This window comes from Meriones unguiculatus, chromosome 8 (assembly GCF_030254825.1).
Source record: "Meriones unguiculatus strain TT.TT164.6M chromosome 8, Bangor_MerUng_6.1, whole genome shotgun sequence".
NCBI classification, from domain to species: domain Eukaryota; kingdom Metazoa; phylum Chordata; class Mammalia; order Rodentia; family Muridae; genus Meriones; species Meriones unguiculatus.
In genome coordinates this window covers 59782960-59807976 of record NC_083356.1, presented here as the reverse complement: position 1 = coordinate 59807976, position 25017 = coordinate 59782960, and the positions used below count along the sequence as shown (strand labels likewise).

The 25017-nt window shown below is 37.3% G+C and overlaps 1 protein-coding gene across 5 annotated transcripts in view; it reads left to right on the top strand.

Moving 5' to 3' along the window:
* Oxr1 (oxidation resistance 1) overlaps positions 1-25017 on the top strand; it is a 423086-nt gene that overhangs the window by 6666 nt on the left and 391403 nt on the right. The window contains exon 1 of one of the 5 annotated variants that reach the window (XM_060389498.1): positions 7603-7696. The exons of the other annotated variants lie outside the window; for them this stretch is intronic. The gene's annotated coding sequence lies outside the window, so the exon portion shown is untranslated. Of the gene's footprint in view, positions 1-7602; positions 7697-25017 lie in introns of those variants that run through there. 5 annotated transcript variants of the gene reach the window in all.

The following is a 25017-nucleotide window of genomic DNA, read 5'->3' as shown; positions in this document are numbered from 1 at the left end:
TTGGTTTGAGTTTTTTTTTTTTTTTTTTTTTTTTGCTTTGATTTTTGGTTGTTTTTATTTTTGTTTGAGGTTTTGTTATTTATTTGTTATTTCTTTTGTTCTTACTGACTTACTAGTTTGCTAAGGCTATATACTGTATATAAAGACTGCCCCTTTAAAGCTCCTATTGAGTAAAATGAGTACATTTTTATGAATAAAAAAGTGTTCTCCAAAAAAATATGCAACTTTATTTGTTAGACCTATCCCATTGGAATTATTCATTCATTTCCTGGGTCATGGTTAAACTATAGCAAGCTCTGCTATATTTTAAAGATTGCTATATTTTAAAGCAATATTTTATAACTCGCTGTATTTTAAAGGATTTAGCTATATTAAACTATAGCAAGTCCTGCATCATTAATGATGGTGTATTTCTAGTGACTGTTCTAGAGTTTCAAGATGAATGGAACCAGTACACATTACTTCTCTTCCTTCAGTAGGCAACACTAGACTGTGTGGGTAGGCACTGCACTTAATAAATACGTGTTAATTGAATAGGCTACCGTTCTTTCTTTCATGAGATACTTGATAGCATCACTCCACTGTTTTCTGACAAAAGTGAGGGACAGAAATCATTATGCAAGCTGTGAGCTAACATAATAATTCATCATCCCTTGATCCTAGACCGACCTGGCCTTGCTCACTGCTTCTACCTGCCAGATTGCAGTAGACAGAAGGCTGTCGTGATATATGCACTGAGTTCTTCTGAGTGTGCACAAGCGTAGACAGCTAACTAACTGTACCTCTAAGTTCATCTGTCAGGTCTTCGTGTATCTAAAAAAGAAGTTCACTTCTTACTGGGACTGTTTGAAGGAGAGAGGGAGGAGGACAGAGAGACAGACAAAGAGATAGATGAGAGACAGAGGCAGAGACAGAGAGAGAAAGTTGCAGTAGTTTTCTAAGATTAAATGTGGCATAATATTTTGAGTTAATACATTAATGGACTAAAGCATTTTCTTCTCATCTGTTTTGAGCTATTTGCATAGATCACATTGACAGGCTGTCATAAGTGCACATCATACGTTTATCAGGAGAATGTTGACCATGACAAATGGCTTCAAGTTAAAAAACTTTCTTCTGCTTTGTTTGTCTAAGTGATTTAGTCAGGTAAATAAATGTAGCTGTATTATTTTGAAGTGTTTCCAAATGGAATAGTAAAATCGCATTTCTTTTCGTTTTTAGAGTTAGCATTAAGGCCACTATAAATGTAGTCTACTCGTGACATGTCGTTGTATCAGTTGGATTTTCCAAGAGTTACGGACACTGAGATATTTTAACAATCAGTTTGGGCTAGGCAGGTAGCTCAGCATTGTGGCACTTTTTTCACATATTTAAGGCCTTATGTCCACTCTTCCACTGCAAAAATAAGTTAGCAAAAACATATTTTTTTTTTAATTTGAAAACTACGAAGATTAACAATGCATTTATTACCTGTTTTATTGTTTTGGTATCTTAAACTGCTAAGGAGCTCAAGACTTCTTTTTTATATAACTAATGTATCATCAAAGTGAGATTTTAACATGATGCTCTTTCCAGCACATTCTTTAATACATTTAAATTAGAAAACCTATTGAGGACTGTACTGAGATAGCAGGAAACCATTTAAATGATTAAGATCTAGTATTTAGTTACCTGAAATTAGAAATTAATTTCTAACAGGGAAAGAATTCATTTGTTTCACTGAATGATTACATCTACACAGAGCTATTTATAAAACATCCCATTATTATTTTTGAAAATCTTCTATTTCATTCAAGAAAAAGCCAGTGGAAAACTTAAAAGTAGCATAGTAACCGTCATTGATTTCTAGAAAAATCAGACTAATTTGATGACATTGTTCATAATGCTGTACATTGAGTCTTACATTCCAGTACTAGGTATTCATCCTGCTTGTCATTGAATAGCGTGAGAAATTTTTGGGGTGGTACTGGAGTACATAAACTTTTTGGTAGCTTTAACGGAGGTGAAAATTAAATGAATTTGAGAAGCTCAATGGGAAATTATGCATTTATTTCCTTTAAGTTTTGGTTTTGCTAAGACAATAATGGATGCATTATAGGGTTTGCATGAGGACAAGCTTTGAGGCAGTCATTTGTGATACTTGGGAGAAAGAGTAAAGGGACTGTTATAATCTGCAAATCACTTAAATGAATCAAATAGAAAACGGATTATAGTTAATTTAAACAGAAAATCACTCATAGGACCCTTATGGAGGAGCTCATGGAGTTGAAGGACAGATGAAGAAACTCTTAGCAAAGGTTGCATGGCAGGTATGAACGAGTTCTAGCTGTTTCCCGTCCTTGTGTCTCTGCCCTCAAGACAGGATACAAGGAGAGGAGGGAGGGTAAGGAGATTTGAGATGCAGCTCCTGGCTTCAGTGGTAGATTTACATGAAAGGGAAAACAAAGACATGAACCACCACCAATTCAACCTCCGAAAGAAACCTAATCTAAGTAGCTGTCTGCAAGACAAAGACATCATAATGGTTCCTCTGTCTTCCTCTGGAACCCATAGTATGTCTCTAGTGAGCTTCTTTCCAAAGAATATTAATCCAAGATACATGCCAACACTTTTTTACTCCTGTCAATGCAATATATTCTTGGGAAGAGAAATCTAAGATTGGGTTTGGCGTGTTGGGGCTATGCAGAGTGGAGGTCTAGATCAAATTCAGAACTTATTTTTGTGCCACTTGAGGAAGAGGGGATTGAAAAATTGAGCAAAAGCCAATGAAAGACCAAGGACCATAGGGCTTCAGCCTGAGGATGGATCCAAAGACCCTCAGTGTTTACAGCAGCTGTGCTCATTACTGCCCTAAGCTGGAAAGAACTCACAAAGCTATGGTTTCTGCAGCGAATAAGCACATTATAGTCGTGTTCCGTAGGCTAGAATAGTAGTTGGAAAGGAATGCAGGGAGTATTGGTGGTTTCATCTCTGTGTGGATGACTACTGAGTAGAACCCAAAGGGTTGGAGACATGCAGTTCCATGAAGATGTAGCACGTTAAGAATATAGAAAGACCAAGCTGCCCATCAGCTACATATGTGTAGGGCAGAGCACCTGGGTCCAGTCCATGTATGCCCTTTGGTTGGTGGTTTAGTCTCTGTGAGCCCCCATGGTCCTCAGTCAGTTGATTCTGCTGATCTTCTTGTGGAGTTCTTATGCCCTCCTGGTCCCACTCTCCTTCCCCCAAATCTTCCAGAAGACTCACCAAGCTCTGCCTAATGTTTGGCTGTGGGTTTCTGCATCTGTTTCTATCTGCAACTGGGTGGAACCTCTCAGAGAGCAGTTATGCTAGGTTCCTGTCTGCAAGCAGTGTCAGGGGTTGGCTCTCTCCCATGGGGTGGATCTCAAGTTGGGCCAGTTATTGTTTGGCTATTACCTCAATCTCTGCTCTATCTTTATCCCTGTACACTTTGTAGGCAAAGTAAATTTTGGCTCAAAGGTTTTTGTTTGGTTTGGTGTCTCCCTCCCCTAGAAGTCCTGCCTGGCTATAGGAGGTGGCCATCTTCAGTCTCCATATCCACTGTTGCTAGGCATCTTAGCTAGAGTCACCCCCACATCCTCCCAGGAACCTACCCCATTGTGGGTCTCCAGCTTGACCCAGAGACACTCTCCCCACCGGTTTCCTTTCTCTCTCCCAGCCTTTTACCTCCCATCCATGTTCTCCCCTGACCTGATCCCCACCCTCTTTCCTCTTCCCACCCTCTCTCCCACCTAATTCTCTCCCTTCATTCACTTCTGATGTCTGAAGGAGATGGAAGCATCCTCCCTTGGGCCCTCCTTGTTACTTAGCTTCTTTGGGTCTATGGATTGTAGGATGGTTATCTTGTACTATATGGCTAATACTCACATTAGTATCTTCATGAGCATCCTCTAGCAATTAGAGTGGGGGCTGTTCTGATATGAACTCTGTTGTCTGTTTTTGAATCACTTTCCCCTAGGTGATTTGCCTTGTCTGGCCTCAGTGGAAGAGGATGTGCTTAGTCCTGATGCAACTTGATATACTCAGTTTGTGTGCATGTGTGTTTGTGTGTAGGATCCCCTTTTTTAGGAAAAGGGGCGAAGGCAGAAGAAGGTGGGAAGGTGAGACGAGGAGAGGATGGATGGGGCTTCGATAGAGATGTAAAGTGAATAAATAAATAAATTAATAAAAAGAAATAGACTAAGAAGTAGATAAAGATGGTTATGTGAAAAACTGGAATACGTTAGCAGCATGGATTATCAAGATGGAATACAAAGCATGTACTGAGTTACCACAGTTCTAAGGAAAATATTTGAATGTCATCTGACCAATTGTTATATGTCAAACACTACTTATTTTAAGTACGCAATCCCTGTTTTAGAAGTTGAATGTTTCTATAAACACATGTGCAGCTTATTATTTACCTTGAACACAAAGATTAGACATTATTTAAAGTTAAAAATTCTTTAAGATAAAGCAAATATTTCTCTCAAACAAAAGCTGTTACATTGTAAATATCAGGCCCAAGTAGAATTCAGTTAGTAAATGAAGATTGGTAGAGAAAATGCTGTTTTTCTTACAGCTTACCAACCTCTTAGTAGAATTTATCATTTCATTGTTTTGACTTTTTCTTCTAAAACACACCAATATTAATGTTTGTATGACTTTGTTACCAATTAAATTCATATACATTAGTCTGCAGATATTTTCAGCAATCATTTATGCTCACCATAGTATCAAAATTATTGTTTATGTCACATTGTTCTTACATCTTTTTATTTCAGGTGTCATGCTACAAACTTGTCATTTTAAATTTGGGTACTTAATTTCCATTAAAATACTGCATACATTATTCTGAGTACAGGTTATAGCCTTTACTAGATTCCTAGAGACATGCCAGAGTGGATGTAGGAAAGACTGCATGACTTCAGTCCTACTTAAAGAATTATTGGGAACTAAGGAATTCTAAGAGTTGGAGAAATAGTCTTCACTCAGGAAGAGCACACAATGTGTTAACCGATACCAAATGGTCACCTAAAAACATGCATATAGGTAACATTATACAGGCTGAGGATGTAATATTTAGGAAATATATGTATAAGCATATTAACATATGTGTATAACAACAATTAATGAAAAAGGAGGTTATGTATGTTTGGAGGGAAGAAAGGGAAGGGAAAATTATATACTTATATTATGATATCAAAATAAAAGATAAAGACTTTAAGCTCTTTCTTTGGTACAAATCATTTGGAGCAGAAAGCTGGACCTATTGATTGTTAACTGTTTAACTGGTCACACGTGTGCCTGAGCCACTAGGTCCCATGTATCAGTCTGTAGGAAACAATACATCTTCTGGGCAGTCATATTATCTGTGGTTTCTCTAGACCTTGCTCTACAGTGAGATCCATACTGCTCAGGACAGGACTCATATATAGGGGCTGTCCATCACCTTCCATATGTGGAGCAAGATTGATGGCTCAAGATTTTGGAACCCTTGCTGCACAGAGAGGCAGCGGTGACAGATGCTTGTCTAGTAGGTTCAGTCCAGGTGTCTGGGACTCTCTAAGTGGATATTCATGCTGGACTTCATAGATAAAGGATATTTTTCTCAAGATTTAGATAACATTTCAATTACTTTGAACATTTGACCTAGGTTTGACTTTAATGAATGTAACTCCCATTGCCACAATCTCTATTATCCTACTTGTGTTCGCTCTTAAACTTAGCGGTTCTGTGGGCTTTCATGCCAGAAAGAATCATCCAAGTGACTCAAATTCCAGCAAAGATAGTTTTCCCCTGGGCCCCTGAGCAAAGGGAAGGATGCTTTTCCCACGAGTTGAGTTCACAATCACATCACTGTCTATTCTAATGATAAATGTTTTTAGCATCACCAGATAGCTCTTTTTATTATTGGAATCTTTAAATAAGGCTTGCTTCCTCTGGGGCAAAATATACTTTATTTAACTTTTATTATTGATGTGGGTTTGGCCTTTAAACATCACAATTACCTAGGAATTTCCTGAAGTGCAAAAATATGCTCTAACTGTTGCCATCTTGTTGTGTTCCAGAAATGCAGGGCATAGTGAAATCTGCCAAATCAAAATACATTTTGGCAGAGGTCTTAAACTGAAGTCTTAAACTGCATGGAACATTATTTAGCCCTTTGTCCAGCAGTCCCAAATACACATTGCATCTTTCTAACAATTACCTCAGACTCAGGTATACAGTAGGCACACAGCAGGTGTTTTTGAGGTACCTTGTGGGGGTGGTATGTGTGGGAGATATTACTTTTAATGGATGATGTGAGAGCCAATCGGGTGTGGTGAGACTTGTACCAAGGAAAGGAAAGCCTCTTTAGGTTCCAGGCTGGTTAGGTTCAGAGGAGGAGGCGAAGGATGCTCCCGGCCAAGAAAATAGCAGGGTACATCAAGAAAATGAAACAGTGGCTGGGACAGGCATGAGGTCGAGACCTAATGGGAGTGTCGGGTGGCATAGACTCTTCTAGGCAAGGGAAGGGATTTTGGTTGTTGAAGTGGAAAGCAACCTTCCCTCCCCCCCCCCTTTATTGACACACAAGTAATTATATTTATTTTCCACAATAGCTAGCATTATAAAGGGCAGGATTCTAGTATGTGTTGAAGAAAAAGGTATCATCTTTAAACACTGCAGACACGGCACACATCCCACAGTACGTGTGCATTCTTACAGGTGCACACTCACTTCTGGGGAGGACACTTCCAGCTTCAGTGCTAGCACTGTATTCTTTGAGGTTCTGACCTAAGGGACTTCTCACCATTTGGCTTTGTCATTTGTCTTCTTTGAGAAGTGTGTGAAGTTAACATAGCTGGCGGTCTTTCTCTTACCCAGATACTTATTACCTAATAAAAAGCAGACATATTAAGGTGCTAGGGATTTTGCACAGTGGGATGCTTTGAAAGGTTCCCCAGATAAAGATGTTCAGGGGTAACTGAAGCATTTCTACAGATGTTTGTCTGTGTTCTTGGCATCTTTCCCAACAGCATGTCAACAAGATCCTGCCATAGTATCAAAGTTTTGTTCTCTAGAGGGTCCTTTTTTGTTATTGCACCTCTGCATGAATGTGTCTTTAATCCATTTAACCTTCTTTTGTGGACAGATTTGAGCCAAAAGCAACCTTTTCAGCCCTCTGGTTGATGTGTAGGTAAACTGAGCCCTTATCTCTTGTTACTAAGGGTTGCACATGTAATCTAACCAGTCACTGTCCTGTCACCTCTACTTATATGTGACTTGTTCAAAGGTGCCTATTGACCGAAGTGGAAGGATGATGAGAGGTCAAACCCCTGAGAGTGGTCAGACATTAAAGACGTCTTTACCATGGGATTTTCAGTGAGGTCAGTATTCTTTTTAGAGGCATCACTCATCTTTGTCACCAAATGGAAGAAAGCCAGTGAATATGAAGTTGGATCAGTGAAAACCAGAACAAGTAGAAATGTACATCCCAACCACTGACAGCCTGACCTGGAGCTGCTGTGACTCCTGCATATGTGGCTTCTTAAACACATCATTTTCCACTTCTATTTGGGCTAATTTGAGTTGTGTTTCTGTTTCTATCACTGAAAGGAAACACTGATGGTGTCTATAAGCAGAATATCCTATGCTGAAGTGGCAGCAGGAAGCAGAGGCCTGGAGATGTCATCTGGCCTAGCTGTGGCAGGTGGGAACATTTCTTTTGCTTTGAGTCAGGAAGAGTTTTAAGAGGTATCCAAGGATAGGAGCGCTTTTTCTGTTGCTATTTCTTTTAAATGGCATAGAACATGTTGACAAATCTATGTACCTTCTGAGGTAGCAGAATCCTAGATTGCCTGAGAGACAGAGAGAGGAGACACTGTCACCATGCATTAGAGGAACACACGTAAGTGCTCATTGGCTGCACCCCAGTCACCGCCTTGCTGTTTGAAATCCGTGGAGACACTAGGCTTTTATGCCTCTGCGTGTAGCATGAGGCATTCTAGATCTTTTGTTCAACAAGTAAGATATTATAGCCCTGATAATGACTCCTAACTTGAATAACAAGATTAAAAGGACAGACAGTAAAATAATAAAATAATAAAGGATAAATTCTTTTGTTGATACTGTATTTCTAGTTATTCAGCATTAAAAAGCCACTTATGCTCTCATTCGGACATAAAATAGAAGCTATAAGTCAGTCATTTTGGATGCAAAATCCCGTCAAAGCTTCTTTGCATTTGGTACCCTAAGTGATCAGCTTCTTACAGGCACTTCCTTTGAGCAGGGAAGGGAAGCTACACAGTATGACCGTATGAATGAATGTTTCAAGTCTCCTGTGAGAACAAATGGAAAATGAAGGAATTACATGATGCTCTCTCTCCCATCTGCCTGTGAACCCTTCTAAGACCTCCAGTGGATGCTTGAAATGGCTGATACCTAACCTACACTCTTTTTAAAGTTTATTTATTCACATTTCATGTGATTTATTCACTTACATTTTACGTGAATCTGTGTTCTGCCTGCGCATGTATTGTGTGATGCCACCAGGTCCCCCAGAACTGCAGTTACAGATGGTTGTGAGCTGCCATGTGGGTGCTGGGAATTGAACCTGGATCCTTTGGAAGAGGAGCCAGGGCTATAACCATTGAGCATTTGCCCCTAACACCATCTTAAATATAATGCAGGCTCTGTTTCTTCTTTCTTTTCCTCAGTTTCCCTCCCCTCTTCCTCTTCCTTCTTCCCATCCTCCTTCTTCTGCTATCTCTGACCTCCTCCTGCTCTCTTCTAAGATAGAGCTGAACTATTTTGTCTAGGCTTTCTTCCACCTAGTGACCCTTCTGCCTCAACCTCCTAGTGCTGAAATCACAGGCACACTCTATCACACATGACCTGGCACTTTATATATATGTATAGGTATGAAAAAGTTTGCTTTACAAATTAACACAGTAAAAGAGTAACAATAGTAAGTAATTTTAAAATATACCAATTATGAGATTATACTGTGATGACAGTAAAGTAAATGTGATTATTCATTGGTTAACTATGAACTGAATGAAACCTTAGAAAGGAAATTGTAAATATAGCGATGAATGTGATGAAATTTCTGGTGCAAATTTATCCTACTTGCTTGCTTTTAATCTTCTAGAAGAGAGACATGACATTTCTATAAATCAGGACTGTTTGTGGCTAAAAGGAGTCTGGGGTATGTAGGCTATTATTAAGACTCATTTTATCTTAGATTAATGCTTGTTCTTATGGATAATTTCTGTTAAGAAGCGTTGTAAGATAATCACTTAGCTAAAAATAGACTCTGGTTACTAAGCTGTAATAAGAAGTGAGCTGCACATTGTCTTCCGGTGACCAGGAACCACAGTCTTTCAAGACATGTTAGGAATAGTCTCCTAGCATGAGGAGGAAAAGTTAACCCAATTTCCAGAAGGTCTTAACATACCATCATAACAGGAAGAACAGGCTTTCTCTTTATCAGGAAATTTACTGGGAAAACCATTCCATTTCCAAACAAAAATGGTACCCACGGAGAGTATTGTGAGTGATATGATATAAACAGCATTTAGCGAAGCGATCACAAGCTTTCTTCTTAGAGACAAAAAGAAGGAAACAAGCAACACGGCTGGCCTTGCACCCTTAGGTGAGTGTGAGCGAACAAAATGAAGAGCTGTATTCGGGCGTGGAAACATTGTCCTAGTATTGGGTTGTCAGCTGTTGTTTCCTGAGTCTGTGTAGCTCACAGAACAGAGCCCTAGCCCGATAGTGAGCCTCCTAGTCTCACAAAGCTCGCATATACAGGGGAGTGGCGTGTGAATCTAGACCCATGTTTTCCCTAAGTTCTTCTACCAACAGCAGGTTGAAATGCCCTATTGTCATTTTCAAGAACGTGCAGAATGCCTAGGCAGCTGGCTGGAACTTTTGTAGTTGGGCTATGCAAACAGATGGCGTTCCTGGCCAATGCGAATTTTACAGTAGACTACTAGGCAGGAGAGCGTTCGACTTGGAATAACTACCAAAGCAAAGACTTTATTAAGCTGACCGAAATTCAGAGTAAATGACATCAGCTGCAGCTTCAGATGTGGATAAAAATACTTTTTTTAAATATTTATTTCCTTAGTTTTAATTTTTATGCTCTATAGAATTTATTATGTTTTTTTCTTTATTTATACCATCCTCTCCTCTACCTTCTTCTGTAATTCCATCCACTCCCTCTCAAATTCAGTTTAACACACACACACACACACACACACACACACACATGCAAATAAATGTGTAAATATATTTAGTCTTGCTCTTATAGATGTGTTTTTAAGACTGACCACTTGTTAGGGAGCTCACCTCTTGAAAGACTTATTCTCCCTCTCTCTGCATTGATTAATGGCCTGTGCTGTTCATGTAGGAGTGGAGCCTTGTTAAAAATCCCCATCGGTATTGTCATACCGATTGGTATTGTTGTTGTTCAGTTCTGATTTGTGCAACCATATGCTGGGATTTGAGAGGTGCAGTTTCTGGGAAAATACATGTGTGTGTGGCATCTTTTAATAGACATCCTAGTCATTTTTAATTTTTAAATAATTATGACACAATGAGTTTCTCAGGCATGTGTATTAAATGAGAGCATCTGAGTGACAGTATTTCAGTAATACAAGACATGGCTTTACATGCCATGTGTAGCGCTTGCCTGACTCACTGTATAACAATGTTGTCATGTGGCTTAAGATAGACCTATTAATTTCTTCTACTTGCTTGTTTACCATCACCTGTTATTTATGATATTTGCGATATTTGGCAAGTATCTGTGAAATCTGAAGACTTAAATATGTTTTACCAGCTGATCACTTACCTTCCAGTAAGTTTCTTGCTTGTGTCTATGTTTCTTGCTGAGTCAGAGCACTTATAGTATCATTCAGGGTTTTTTCTTGTTTGTTTTTTACCACAAGATGCTGAGCATCTGTCTTAGGGTTTTATTGCTGTGAAGAGACACTATGAACACAGCAATCCTTATAAAGGAAAACATTTAATTGGGTCTTGCTTACAGTTCAGAGGTTTAGTGCATTATCATTATGGCTGAAAGCATGGTGGCCTGCAGGCAGACATAGTGTGGAGACTAGTTGAGAGTTCTGTATCTCCATCCTCAGGCATTAGGAAAAGAAAGAGCCACTGGGCTGGGCCTGAGAATTTGAAACCTCAAATCCCAGCCCTAGTGACATGCATCCTTCAACAAGGCCACACCTACTCTAACAAGACCACATATCCTAGTGGTACCACTCCCACTCCCTATTAGCTTATGGGGTTCATTTTCACTCAAACAACCACAGCATCTATAACGGCAAAAGTGCCTGGTCCGATAACCTGAGGAATCTGTAGAGAAACAGAAGATGGGCGAAACATTGATCTAGCCCTTAGGGAAGAGGAGAGTGAGATAGAGCCGTTCTCGTGCTTCATGTGCCTCCACGGTTAAAGTAGAACGCAAACCAGTCTTCTGAGAGACCTCACAGCCGGCCCGAGGTCCTCTAGCCTAGCCATGTCATGGCTGCTGTTTCTAGGGGCAGTCCCCCAGGTGATGCTTCCATTAGTCCCTGCAGGTGTTCCCACAGCTGTGCCGGTCAGCAGGGAAGGTCCCGAAGACTCGCGGTCTCAGAGCTAGCTTCCACTGCCATCTCCCTCCGGTGGTTCCAGTCAGCACCTCATGCAGAGCCTCCTGAGGGTGTACCCAACTTGCGGTGTTCTCCCAGCACACTTCCATTTTCTTTTCTTCTCTCTCTTTCTGTCCCTCTCTGTCTCTGTCTCTCTGTTCCCCCTCTCTGCCTTGGAGTCACCAATACCTCTGCCAAGTTTCACCTAAGATGGCTTCCTTGAAGATAGCTATCTTACCGCTAGTCCTAAAGGTAGAAAAACAAGGAATTAATGATTTTCTGAGCTTATCCAGACAACAGTGACGTTATTAATGGAAATAATAATGTGATGCCATCAATAATATTTATTGGTGACTAAAATTAGGTGAACCTCTGCCATATGTGGTTTTCCTCTGTCAACTATGGAAAGAGGATATCATTATTAGCCCACTTTGTAGATGAGTAAGCCAAGAAAGAAAACCCCATCAACATTTTATTTTATTTCTACCTTTAATAGGAAACACCTATAAAACCAAGTCCAATAGAGTGCTTCTTCTCCCTTTAGCATCCTGTGACAGACTAAATGCTAGTTATCACCTTGGTTGCCCAGATGACTGGAAACACTGTTCATATTTCAGACAGAAAATATTTTATCTAGTATCCTATCCTATGGAGAAGCAGTGGATGTATGTTTCGTTGGCACTGGGTTAAAGGTTAAAGCTGGAAGCAAGCACAAAAGAGGGGGAGATTAACAAAAGGAATTCAAGTATAACTTCTCACCAGTCCGTTACAACTGTTGCCAAATGACAGCTTACTTTCTATTTACTTATTTAGATCTGAGTTGGTAACAATTGCTGTGTTGACATTGTTTATTCTTGGAAAAATTATTCACTGCCTGGGAAAGGAGACTATGGGACGACTCTAGTCAGTTTCTTCACTGGATTCAGAGGTACTAACACCTGAAATTGCCATGTGCCTTCAGTGCCATATTTATTTATCCATTCTGAGGATCTAATGAGGTTGAATCTACTGTGTTATCAGTACTGCAGTTTGTACAGAGTGGTCTGTGAAGCTGATATCTTTACTATTGATATGATGTAAATCAAGCCTCAGGATGGGGAAGACATGAGATAGACTTTGAGATTATAAAATATAGATATGCTATATCTTAGGTTAGATAATTTTCTTAATGGAAGGGCACCACCACTTATTAAATATCTGCCACTACCTACTTCATGTAGGTTCTTATTTTTAGCAATCATGATTCATTAAAAACGTGGTTGTAAGATACTTTTTCACAGATACACAATTCCTTGCCTAAAATAGCTTGGGAGGAGTGTGTAGAAGTCAACAAAATTAAGGAAATAAAAACAAGTTATAAGGTCATCTAATGAATACAGAGGTTTAACGTGGAGATGAGCTTTAACAAGCGATTGCCTTTGCAAATACAGAAAATCTATCATTGTAAAAGTCAATGATACAGAAATGGACTACAGATAGTCCTTGTAAACAAATTTTGCAGTTTATTTGGTTGGTAAGCAATAAAATATTCTTCTACAATAAATAGGATTTGTTTCTGTGTCAGATGTGGTCTTGTTTACTGACGCATGTCGAATAGGGATTGGGGGAAAATGATTCCTTAAAATAAGAATCCGTCACGATCAATGTAGCTTCTGTCTCTAAATTGCCTGTGTTTTCTGCTTTCTTTCTGTTTTAAAAAGTAAGTGGAATGGAACTAAATTGATGCAAAAATAGATACAGAGCCAAAAATATTCAGCGATGGAATATACACGTTACTGATTTGATCTGAAACAACAAATATTATTTATTTTATTTAGCTGAAGGGAAGCATTTCTAAGAAACCAGTAATAGAAACAGGAACTAAACATATCAAAAAGCATTCTGTGTTTGTTAAGATGGTCCCTGCTAATGTGTACAAACTGGCTGACTCACGCCTCTGTTTTCAGAGGCGCTGAGAAGGATGCATTTATGCATATACATATATCAGCCCATAAGTGTACTGTATATGTGTCCGCATTTATGTAAAACAACACTGATTACTTTTCTAAATAAATAGATACAATAAGTTTGGGATAAACTACATTAAGATGTGTTTGAAGTCAATCCCCAGAATCATAATGTCTTAAACTATAAAAGTGTACTCCTTACTTCCAACATATCCATCACAAGTTCCTAGACTTGCCTGCATCTGGAATATTACCTGTTTTATAATAAGTAAAGGAGATCATAATAAGTCTCATAATATGTTAAGGAGCTTCTGCCCACTTGCATTAGTTCTTTTCATATCATTAAAGTAGGTCAATATTAATAAAGAATAACTAAATACAATCTTCCTACAGAAAACATATCGGTAATGATAATGCACTTCACTATAGCACCGTAGCATGTTATAGGAGCATACAGTGTGAATCCTGTATCTACTCAGGACAATACTGGTGAGTGTTAAATTCATCAAAACTCCAGTGACATTACTTATACAGTAGATTTATAAAACCCCAAAACTCAAATGGGATCACAAAATGTCCTGACTAGCCAAAGTGATCCTGTAAAGATATGCTCCATGTTATATTAAACAGCATGACATGGGCTCCCAAACAGACACACACAACACAGCTGGATCTAGACGTGAAGCTATAGTTCTGCAGCTGTCTGATTATCAGTGTGTGCCAAAAGATACATTGGAGAAAGGATGCCATCTTTATCAAAGGGTGTTGGGAAAACTACACAATAATGTGAAGAAAAAGGAATCAAAATTCTCACCTGCTACAAAAACCATTTCACTATGTATCAGAGATCTCAGTGTAAGACTTGGGACTTGGAATCTACTTGAGGCAAACATGGGGCAACCTTTGCGAGATAGGTATCAGCCCCTGCACAGCTCAGAACTTAATAACAAGAATTGAGCAATGGGTTCAATCAACTTAATAAGCTTTGTCCCCACAGAGGCAGTGATTACCATAGTAAAAAGAAATAAGACTACAAAATGAGATAAATGTTTCCCTGCTAGTCGTGAGCAAGTAATTAACATTCAGAGTACATAAAGAACACAAAGAATTAAACAGAATAACAAATAAGCCAGGCGTGATGGTGGTGCAGACCTTTTATTCCAGCACTCATGAGGCAGAGGCAGGCAAATCTCTGTGAGTTTGAGGCCAGCCTGGTCTACAGAGTGAGTTCCAGGACAGCCGAGGCTACACAGAGAAACCCTGTCTCAAAAACAAAATAAATCAAAAGAGTAATAAATCATCCAACCACTAGATGTACAAATGAATTGAACAGAGAGGTCTACAAAGAAGTACAAAAGGTCAATAAATAGGTGAAAAAAGTTTCTCAACATCCTTGGTTATAATGGAAATGCAAATTAGAGGTGAGGTGAAATTGCACCTCACCCCTGTCCAATCAGTTAACACAAGAAAACAACAGTGGCAAATTGTAGTGTGATGTGTGTGTGTAGGTGCAAGGTAGAAATGAACTCCGATACTGTTGGTTGGTACATGAATTAGTTCAGCTAGTGCAGACATCGACGTGGAGTGCTTGCAAAATAAAAAGCAGAAGTAAGTTGTGCTCTAGCTGTTCCACTTCTTGTATAGGAGGAATGAAAGTCAAAATCCACTACAAATTTTTGCACATCATGTTTACAGAATGATTCCCATTAGCCCGGTTATGGGACCAGCATGTGAGTGAATAAAAGAAGAGTGACACACAGTCATATTTTCAGCCAAAAAGAAAAAAAAAAGACATGTTATTAATAAGAAAATGGATGAAAGTTTAGATGATCAAGTTAAATAAACAATATTTAAAAAGAAAAATACCACATTTTATTTTGTATGTGAGATCTACAATTAATGAAAACACCATCAACTATTTAAGCAGGGTTAAAGTACATGTGTAAAAATATAATTCAACATTAATTTATAAAATAATATGCTAAAAAATCAAAACATTAAAGTCATTGTAGTTTTCAGAAAATAATTATACCCCAGAGAATTGCTTTCTCCTCTTGGTGATTTTTCCTGCTATTGTGGATGGTAGACATAAGTAAGAATAGATACTATTTCATAGTTTTTGCCTAATTGTCTTTTTGTTTCCTTCTCATATTGGTATCATGTCATTATTTAAGTAATAAATGTTTACTCCAAAAGCCAACTTTTCAACCAACTTGTACCTGTTGAAAATCTACTCATTGTTACCCTGCCCTGTGCTTGATAGATTGAGATTGAACTCATAAAGAAACATTCTTTGTTAATGATTTGACGCCTGGAGGAAACAGTTAATATTATTGAAAAAGTGAATTATTTAAGAAGAATAGGAGGACAAAAAGCAGATCACAATTCTGAAGCAGAGACAGGTATGTAAAGAAAGTTTTTACACATTTCTTTGGGTAAGGTTCTATGACGTTATGATATTTACTATTATTTAGAAAAGGTGGATAGTATTTGTCAAGAGACAAGGACTGAGGGAGGGAAATGCCTTTGAGGCAAAACAATTGCATAGACAAAGCTAAACACTATAAAAGAAAGAGTATCAAGTTTGAGCAGTACAGCTATTTATAACTGTAGTTTACTTTTAGAACTCGAATAAAGAGTAGTTGAAAATAAGACTGTTTAGGTTGATTACAAATTAAGAAATTATCTCATGAAACATGTATTATCCTATCAGACTTTCTGAACTTTTGAGTGTCCTCCTGGACCCCACAGCTGTCCACTCAGACCTCTTCCTTTTACCCATCCTGTTCACTTGAACTGGTTCTGGACCAGCTTCAGGCTTTCTTTGCATCCACTGCCTCAGATTCCTATGAGTCCTAATCTACTTTTCTTGGTGCTCATCCAAACCTGTATGTAAATGATTTTTCTTGATGGCCTTTTGTTTGTTAATTGGTTTGTTTTCTGGATATAGTGGTCTAGCTTTAGAGGGTGATCTAAGAAATGTCCTTCTTCAAAATCACTTTCTTATGTTTTTCTGTGTTTCTGTTCAGTCTGTATGATATCCCATGTTGACAGGACCTGATGTTCATGTATTTAGAGAATTGGGTTAATTCACCACTATGAGTTATCAGCAACATGAAGCACTGTTTTTATGATGTTCTGCACATATTCATCAAGAGGCATTCAATGTCTCACCTGTGACATTAGGGCTGTATGGGGAGACATTTCAGAGAGGCCGAAAGATCAAAAGTAATAACCAAGAAAACTATTATTCTTTCTTACAAACCAGTGGTTGTGATATTGGAGGAGGAGCCCCATACATTATGTGTTTAAAAAGTTCAGTTGAATTAAGGTTGAGAACACTGGGCATCAATATTTCACTTCCCATCAAGGGAATGACCTCTCCAGGCTCCTCTTTTCAGGGACTTCTGTGGAAATTTTTGTGGCATTTGTGAAGAAAATATCATTCTTCAATTTTTTTTCCTTACTCCTTATGATGGAAGGACTAAGTTTATAACTGGAATAGTTCAGGGAAGCAATGAAGTCAAGCAAGTCTACTTTAGGAACTAAAAAAAATATATCATACTTGTTTGGTTTGGGTTATTAACCTTCTTGGACCTCAATTTTCTTATCGATTTAAAAGGTAAATGAGTGACAGTTTTGGAAAGTTTCAAAGATTTACAGGGCTATTCTGAGATGTATATGACATAACACAGAGAAATGTTGAGCCTTTTTTGAAACATATAAAACGGTCTTGTTTTCTTCAGATAGCTGTTTTAAAATACATACAAAAATACTTATTTTCAGGAATCAGAAATAAAAATGTAGTCTTGTTCATTCTTTCTTTCTAAATGAAAACAAGTTTTCCAAAGCAGAAGAGATAAACACTAAAATCAGTTTTTTAGAATGGCTGATTATAAGGATAAGAATGGAATAGTCAAAGAAAGAAAAGCTAAATAGTAGGAAGAACAAGGTTGTCTGGGGGGGGGTGCTGGTGTCTTGATTTTTTGAGAGTTCATGGCCATATCTGACCTATCACTGAGTAAAGTTCTGGAGTCATTCTTCCATTAAAAGAACTTTGGGGATACAAAGTGAATAAAGTGTAAAAAACAACAACAACAAAAAAAAAAAAAACACCAAAAAACTTTCTGGAGTCATTCCTCCATTTAAAAAACTTCCTACTGTATTTTAATTAAGCAGTTTGTTTTTCCATAACTTTTGGTTCAGTAAATTTTACAGCATAGGAACAGTATTAAGTAATAAATATTAAAAATTTGAAATTATTTAGAAATTATGACAACAGTACAGTGGTAAAGTATAGTAAAATAGAAAAAAGCTATAAAGTGAATGTTTAAGTTAAAAAAGGGAAAAGGTTTAAAGCATATCTGTCTTTTCTGAATTACAAATATGAAAAGGGATGCCTGGAGTAAGTTAGCCTAATATTTTAATTTTCACATAAATATGGATGCATTTGCTACAGATTTGAAAATCTCCATATTTTTCACGTACAGAAAAGGGATAAACATTGGAGATTCACTCTGCCAGGGACTTGGAAGTTTTTGTACCTGCCCTCATTCACTCAAGTAAATCTATTAGATTAGAAACCAGGATTCCAAGTCACTGTTGGTAAGAGCATTATTTGCTTTAGAGTGATTAGAAACACAGATTTCTATTTAATGAATTAGTTTATATGATTTGGAAAATAATACATACCAGATATAAACCTTTTTTATTTTAGACAGGGTCTCTCTATGTAGCCTCTCTGTGCTGGAACTCCTAATACAGACCAAATTGACTTCAAACTCACAGAGATCCACCTGCTTTTGCCTCCTGAATCTAGGATTAAAAGTGTGTACTACCACACCATGCCTGGCTGTAAACTTATTTTAATAAAAAGTTAAGTGAATGTTGTAAAATTAATGTGGCTTTCTTTCCAATATTCATCAGATGAGTACAGTCGAATATGTAATTTGTTTTCTAAAAGTGAAATTCATCCTTGGGAATTAATGCGTTTGTGTTTCAGTTATCCTTGCTTTGAAAAGAAAAACAGTAAGATAACACCTCTGTTCTTAAGCTATGTAAATTCTTTAATAATGATTGCATGCATACTAAAACCACTTAAACTGTCTCATATTTCATAAACTAAAATGATTTCACTATATATCTTTTTTTTATTTTTTAAAGATACTTTTGCAGGGAAACCGATTCAATCAAGTCTTTCTGACTACAGCCTGGAATCCTGATTAAATCTGGACAGTTTTAAATTAAATCCTCTCTAATTTAGTCCGTTACTTTATCAAGAGTTAATCTGTTTTTAGTCTCTAAATAGTAACTGGTCTTCTATGATGAACACTAATCTTGACCTTATTTCCCCACATTGCCAGATATTTGCTGGATTCCCTGTAAAGGGCAATCAGGCAGAAGATGCACGAAGATCGGTGGAACAGCATTTGCCTAGCATGTAGAATGTTCTCTTTCCAATATCGGGCAGCACACAGTTTCCCCAACAAAAATTAATAATAATCAAATGTAAATTTAAGCAGTAAAATATAATCAGCTATCTTCTTTACCCAAGTTCACATTCTAAAACTTGGGCTTAAAGACATCTTTTTCTTGGATGAAGGTTTTCAATTTTGTCTTTCGTGTTGTGTAAGTCTAAACCAGAAATTATTCCAAATAGCTAAAATCTCAGGAATAGTTTAGAAAAAAAGAAACAATTAATGAAGAAAGAGGCCATGAATTTGAAAGAGAGCAAGGATGAGCATGTAGGAGGACTTGGGAGAAAAGGATAGGGAGAAATATGGCTATTTTTAAGAAACCTTAAAAGTAAAAATGTAAAGCCAAAATGGGCATACTTGTACAATTTGTATTAAAGTGAGAAGTAGGTATCTTAGAGAGATGTATCAAACAGATTCTGTTTTGTTTAAAGTCTCTAAGGCCAAGGTATGAAATAGAAATATGGTGTGAGCTACATGTGCTGTTTTAATTTTTCATGGAGTTAGGGCCAGCAAGATGGCTCAGAGAGTAAACACATGTGCTCCAAGCCTGGTAACGTGCGTTCCATCCCAGAACCCATGTGGTAAAAGGAGTGAGGAGATGCACATGTGCGTAAATTCTCCTCTCAGCTCCACATGTGTGCTTTGGCGCACAAGCCACCTCTCCCCAGAAATGAAGGAATGTAATAAAAATTAGTAAATACACTTTTTTTTTCTGGTAGAAAAATAAAAAAAAAATCAAACATAAAACCAGGTGGGTAAAATTATTTTTAGTAATACCCTTCTAGCCCAAGGTAATAAACGTTTGTTTCAATTTGTAAGGAAAGCCATTACTGTAGTATTTCCCGCTTTAGTATTACCATCCAAATATAGTGCATACATTCCACGAAGAGCACATCTCAGGTAGGTTTAAAGATTTAGCTCCTCCGTTGTCCTTTTCAAGTGCTTGTTGGGCACTTCCTGCAATTTGTAAGTAGTGCTTGATTAGGGGAAACATTGTTGCAGTCTCCGCCTATGATTAGAGAGAGTTTCCGTTCCGCTTTTGGAGTCACTGGTTGGAAATCATCATAATATGACTGGCTATGTCTCGTATTTCAACTAATATACAGTTAAAAGCCCCATGCTCAGTTCGTATGCATTATTTTACTGAAGATAAGATGTAATCTTCCACACCAGGAACTACCTTTCGTTTGTTACATTCCATTTTAAGTGGTATAATGTTTAAAAATGAAAACAATGAAAGCTACACTCAGAAGTTTCGTGCCTTTGTCTTGTAAGTGAGCAGAAATTACTAGCTTTCCCAGCTAAAATTATTACATAAAAAATTATATTCACTTATGTTGACTATGTTATGGTACTTTCTTTTCCAAGAGCTGCCTCTGTTAATTAATTATGCTTTAATAATTTAGGCTTTTGGCTTGTTCACTACTTTTATTCGCAAAGTCTCTGCTATCTAAATTCTTTCCCCTAATATTAAAAAAGATATCTGTAAGCCTGGCGTGGTGGTGCACACCTGTGATCCCAGAAATCTGGGAGGCAGAAGCAGGTGGATCTCTGTGAGTTTGAGGGCAGCCTCCTCTACAAAGTGAGTCCAGGACAGCCAAGGCTACACAGGGAAACCTTGTATGTAAACAAACAAACAAACAACCCCCCCCCAAAAAAAAAACCTCAAAATGTATTTATAAAATTAAGTATCTATGGCTTAAAATGTAACATGGGTGGATGTCACATTTTTTTCTTGTGTGTTTGTATGGGTATGTGGTTCATGTATGTGTGTGTGCGCACGCATACGTGGTTGCGGGAGTACACATGCTGCCACCGGAAGAGGTAGATCTCAGTGTCTGCTGTCCCTGTCTACCTTGTGTTTTGAGAGGGGCTAGGTCACTGAACCTGCCGCTCACTAACTGACTGCCTTGGCGGGTTGGTAACCCCACTGTGCTCCTCGCTCTGCTTCCCCAGTGCTGTGACTGCACTTTCTTTTCTTTTTCTTTTTTTTTTTTTTTTTTAATGGGTAAACTCTGGGCCTCGTGTTTATGCAGGAAGCTTTTTACCTACTTTTTACCCACTGAGCCATCTCCATAGTCCCAACGCATTTTGGAGCTTTACTTTAGTGAGGGAGGTTTAGTTAAACACTTTTATATGTTAATAGCTCTGGCAGAGTCAAACCTTCTACTTAAATGAATCTAAAGTAGCCTGGGTAGATTTAGGGATCACTCTGAGAACTTGCTTATTTCTTTCACTATAGGAAAAGTCATATTCTATATGTTTTACACTAACTTGAGAAACATTAGATTAAAACATTATTTAATGCTTTGTTTAGCTGTGGAGAGATGTTAATTTCTTACGTTCTTTTTTTTTTTTTTTTTTTACCTTTAGGCATCCCCCAAACATGCCTGCCTTATTCTCTCCTATGCCTTTGTTCATACTTTGTTGTTTTAAATTTCCCATTACACCTCTTTTCCTCTGGGCCCCAGTATCTTCGTGAGCAGTGTCTGTCAAAGATTCAGTATGTGTTCTGTATTTTCACTTCATCGTAATTTGTAATCTAGACCCAAGGGCTCTTCCTTCTGTTTGATAAATGGCAACTGGTATAGAGGGGGTTTTCTTTTCTGGTTCTATCTAGCTTGAAGCCACAGCTGATACCCTAGTGTGAAGACTAAGGATTCCTCATCTTCCCACCACACCCCAAGAGTGTCTATTTGGCTTGGGCTCTGGGAAAGTGTGGTGGGTTTTCCCCTGTTCTGATGTCTAAGTTCTTTAGAATTTGCCCTATCCTCAGACATTTTTACTACAATGCAACATGAATTACATTCTTTACGTTTTGACGATCCTTTGGTACTGTTATACAGATTAATGTTTGGAAATTTCCTGCACCTAAATGACTTGCCTTTGGCAACATTAAAGGAGTCTTCTTCTTTTTTTTTTTTTCTTGTGGCTCCTAAATTGTAATTTTGGACATAAGAAGTAGCTTTAGTACCCATAACAGATAATAATAGGAGTGAATAAGGCAGGCATCTTTGAGGAATGCCTGAAGTTAAAAAAAATGAATATAGGAACTTATCAAACTTCTAAAGCTCAAAAAATTAAATAATATTTTAATCTAATGATTCTCAAGTTAGTCTAAAATATTTCAAATGTGATTTTTATTACAGTGAAAGAACTTTGCAATGATTTTTTATCACAAAGTGCTGATATATAAATTCTTAGAATTAATAATTTTATTACATTATTATTTATAATAAAAGGCATTTTAAGGCTGGAGAGATATATTGCAACTTGGCTGCTTTAGGCATTTATGGACCTATGATAAGTTATTGTATTTATTCAAGCCCACATGGAAAGCTTTACTTACACAGCACCTGTGTGTGGATTTTTATAGCATGCATTTTAGGGCTAGAAATTAACTTAGAAGTTGAATTTAAGAATCATTAAATTTTCATTTTAAGTAGAGAGACTAAGGTTCAATAAACTGAATTAATCCTGTTCAGCCAGATGCATAGAGAATAGTTGTTATTTATATTAACTGTAAACTGAGGAAAAAAAAACCCAAGTCTTCACCAGGAAGGTTAGATAATCAAGTTTTATATCAATGCAATGGGACACTACCTCATAATAAAGAGAAAATGATGTGTTGATACAAATCATGGATATCTATGCCTTTATTTTGGGCAAATGTATAACATATTCAATAATTCTATTAAGAATTTCTAGACTAGATAAAACTAATATAGATGATAGAGATAAGAATATGGGCGTCCTTTGGGACATAGAAATTTATCATAAGGGAAGTGGGAGAACTTTTTGGAATGATAGACATGTCCTATACCTTAATAGCAGTGTTGGCTATGAGTTTATACAATTAAGTAACCATAATTCAAGTTTTCACTTTGTATCTTCATTTTGTTGCATGTATCTTCAAAATACAATGTATATATTACTTTCTATTTTACAACTATGTCCAGCCTAGAATAGAATGTAGATATTTACAAGATTGTCATAACAAATGACAACATTAATAAGCTGAATGGGGGAGATAGAAAACATTGCAATGATGGAAGAAGGGGAATCATTGTTGGCTTCCTCTTGTGTAGAAGGGAAAAGGGACACTGACACTGTGTCTATGATCAGCAACAGCTGGCGATAGGAAGACAAAATGCTTCTTTGATAAACCTGCCTTCAGTTTTTAAAATTTTTGATTAATATTATAGTACATATGAGTGTTTTTCAGTCCAAAATTTCACTATATTCATGAAGTATGCGCTGATCAAATGAAGCCTCCCATTATCCATCCTCTAACCACCCCATTTAAGTCTCCTCTGATCACTGTGTTCTCCTAGCTGAGTCTCATTAATATTTTATCTTGCATGTATGAGATAGAACATGTATTTCTTTGTCTGTTTTATTTCACATAACATCCTCTGGTTACATCTATCTTGCTGTCAATGACGAGATTTCATTGTATATGGATAAATAGTACATGATTGAGTATTATCATATACACCACATTTCCTTTGCCCATTCATCAGTTGACTGGATTGATTCCATATCTTCACTATTGTGAATGGTGTCATAGGGAATTGGTCATTCAGCTATCACTTTGTATGATTATTTTATTTTATTATAAACATAAATACAAAGAGGGATATATGGACCAGCCCTTTAATTGGTCTATAGTTGGTGCAGAATGCCAACATTGTTCCTCATACTGCTTGTATTAATGTATATCCTTACTAAGGGTGCATAGAAGTCTTTTCTCTTCACATCCAGGAAAAATGAGCTCTTATTCTTTATCTATGTGGGGTGTTTTTTCTTTATCTATGTGGGGTGTTTTGGCACTACTTATTATAATTGTATTTAGTTTTAGTTTTCATGATCAATAATGATACTGAGATTTTTCATGTTGTTTGCCATCTGCATTTATTCTTTTAAGCATTTTTTGTTTTGTTCTGTTTGTTTTGTTTCACTTGGGGATAGAGAAATTGTTTGGTGGTCAAGAACAGTTTCTCTTCCTGTAAAGGTCCCAGGCATGGTTCCTAGCACCCATGTGGTGATTCGCAATCATCGGCAACTCTAGTTCTAGGGGACAGACGATCCTTCTTTGATGGCTGTGGGCAGTGCTTCCATTCTGTGTGCATGGATACAAGCAGACAAAAACCTGTACATTTAAAATACAATAAATAAATACAGAAAAGACTGGATCACTTTTAATGTTATTTAAAAAATATTTTATAGACTAGAAATATCCCCATTTTCAGAAGAATATTTGAAAGTATTTTCTCCCATTCTGAAAGGCTATCTCTTCACTCTGTTGACTGAGCAGGTTTTCAGTTTTATATTATTGATTTTTCTGTTTTTTTTTTAAACTTTGATCCTTGTGCCTATGCCAGATTCTTGAAGTGTTTCCCTATCTTTTCTTTTATTGTCAGAGTTTCAGATCCTTAGCATGTATTTGTATTGTTACTGTCAAGAATCATCCAATTTCTCCCTCTTCTGATGTCTATCCCATTTGCCTTTCTGAGTAAGGATTGATCATCTTACCCAGAGTCCTCCTTCTTGCTTAGCTTTTTAGGTGTACAGATTTTAGCATGATTATCTTATATTTTATGTCTAATATCCACTTATAAGTGAGTATATACCACGTGTATCTTTCTGCTTCTGAGATACCTCACTCAGGATAATCTTTTCTAGTTTCCACCATTTCATGATTTTCATGAAATGTCATGATTTCCTTGTTTTTAATTGCTGAGTAGTATTCCGTTTTGTAAATGTACAACAATTTCTGTATCCATTTCTCAACTGAGGGTCACCTGGGTTGTTTCCAGATTCTGGCTCTTACAAATAAAGCTGCTACAAACATGGCTGAGCAAATGTCCTTGTTATATACTTGAGCATGTTTTGGATATATGCCTAGGAGTGGTATAGCTGGATCTTGAGGTAGCACTATTCCTAATTTTCTGAGAA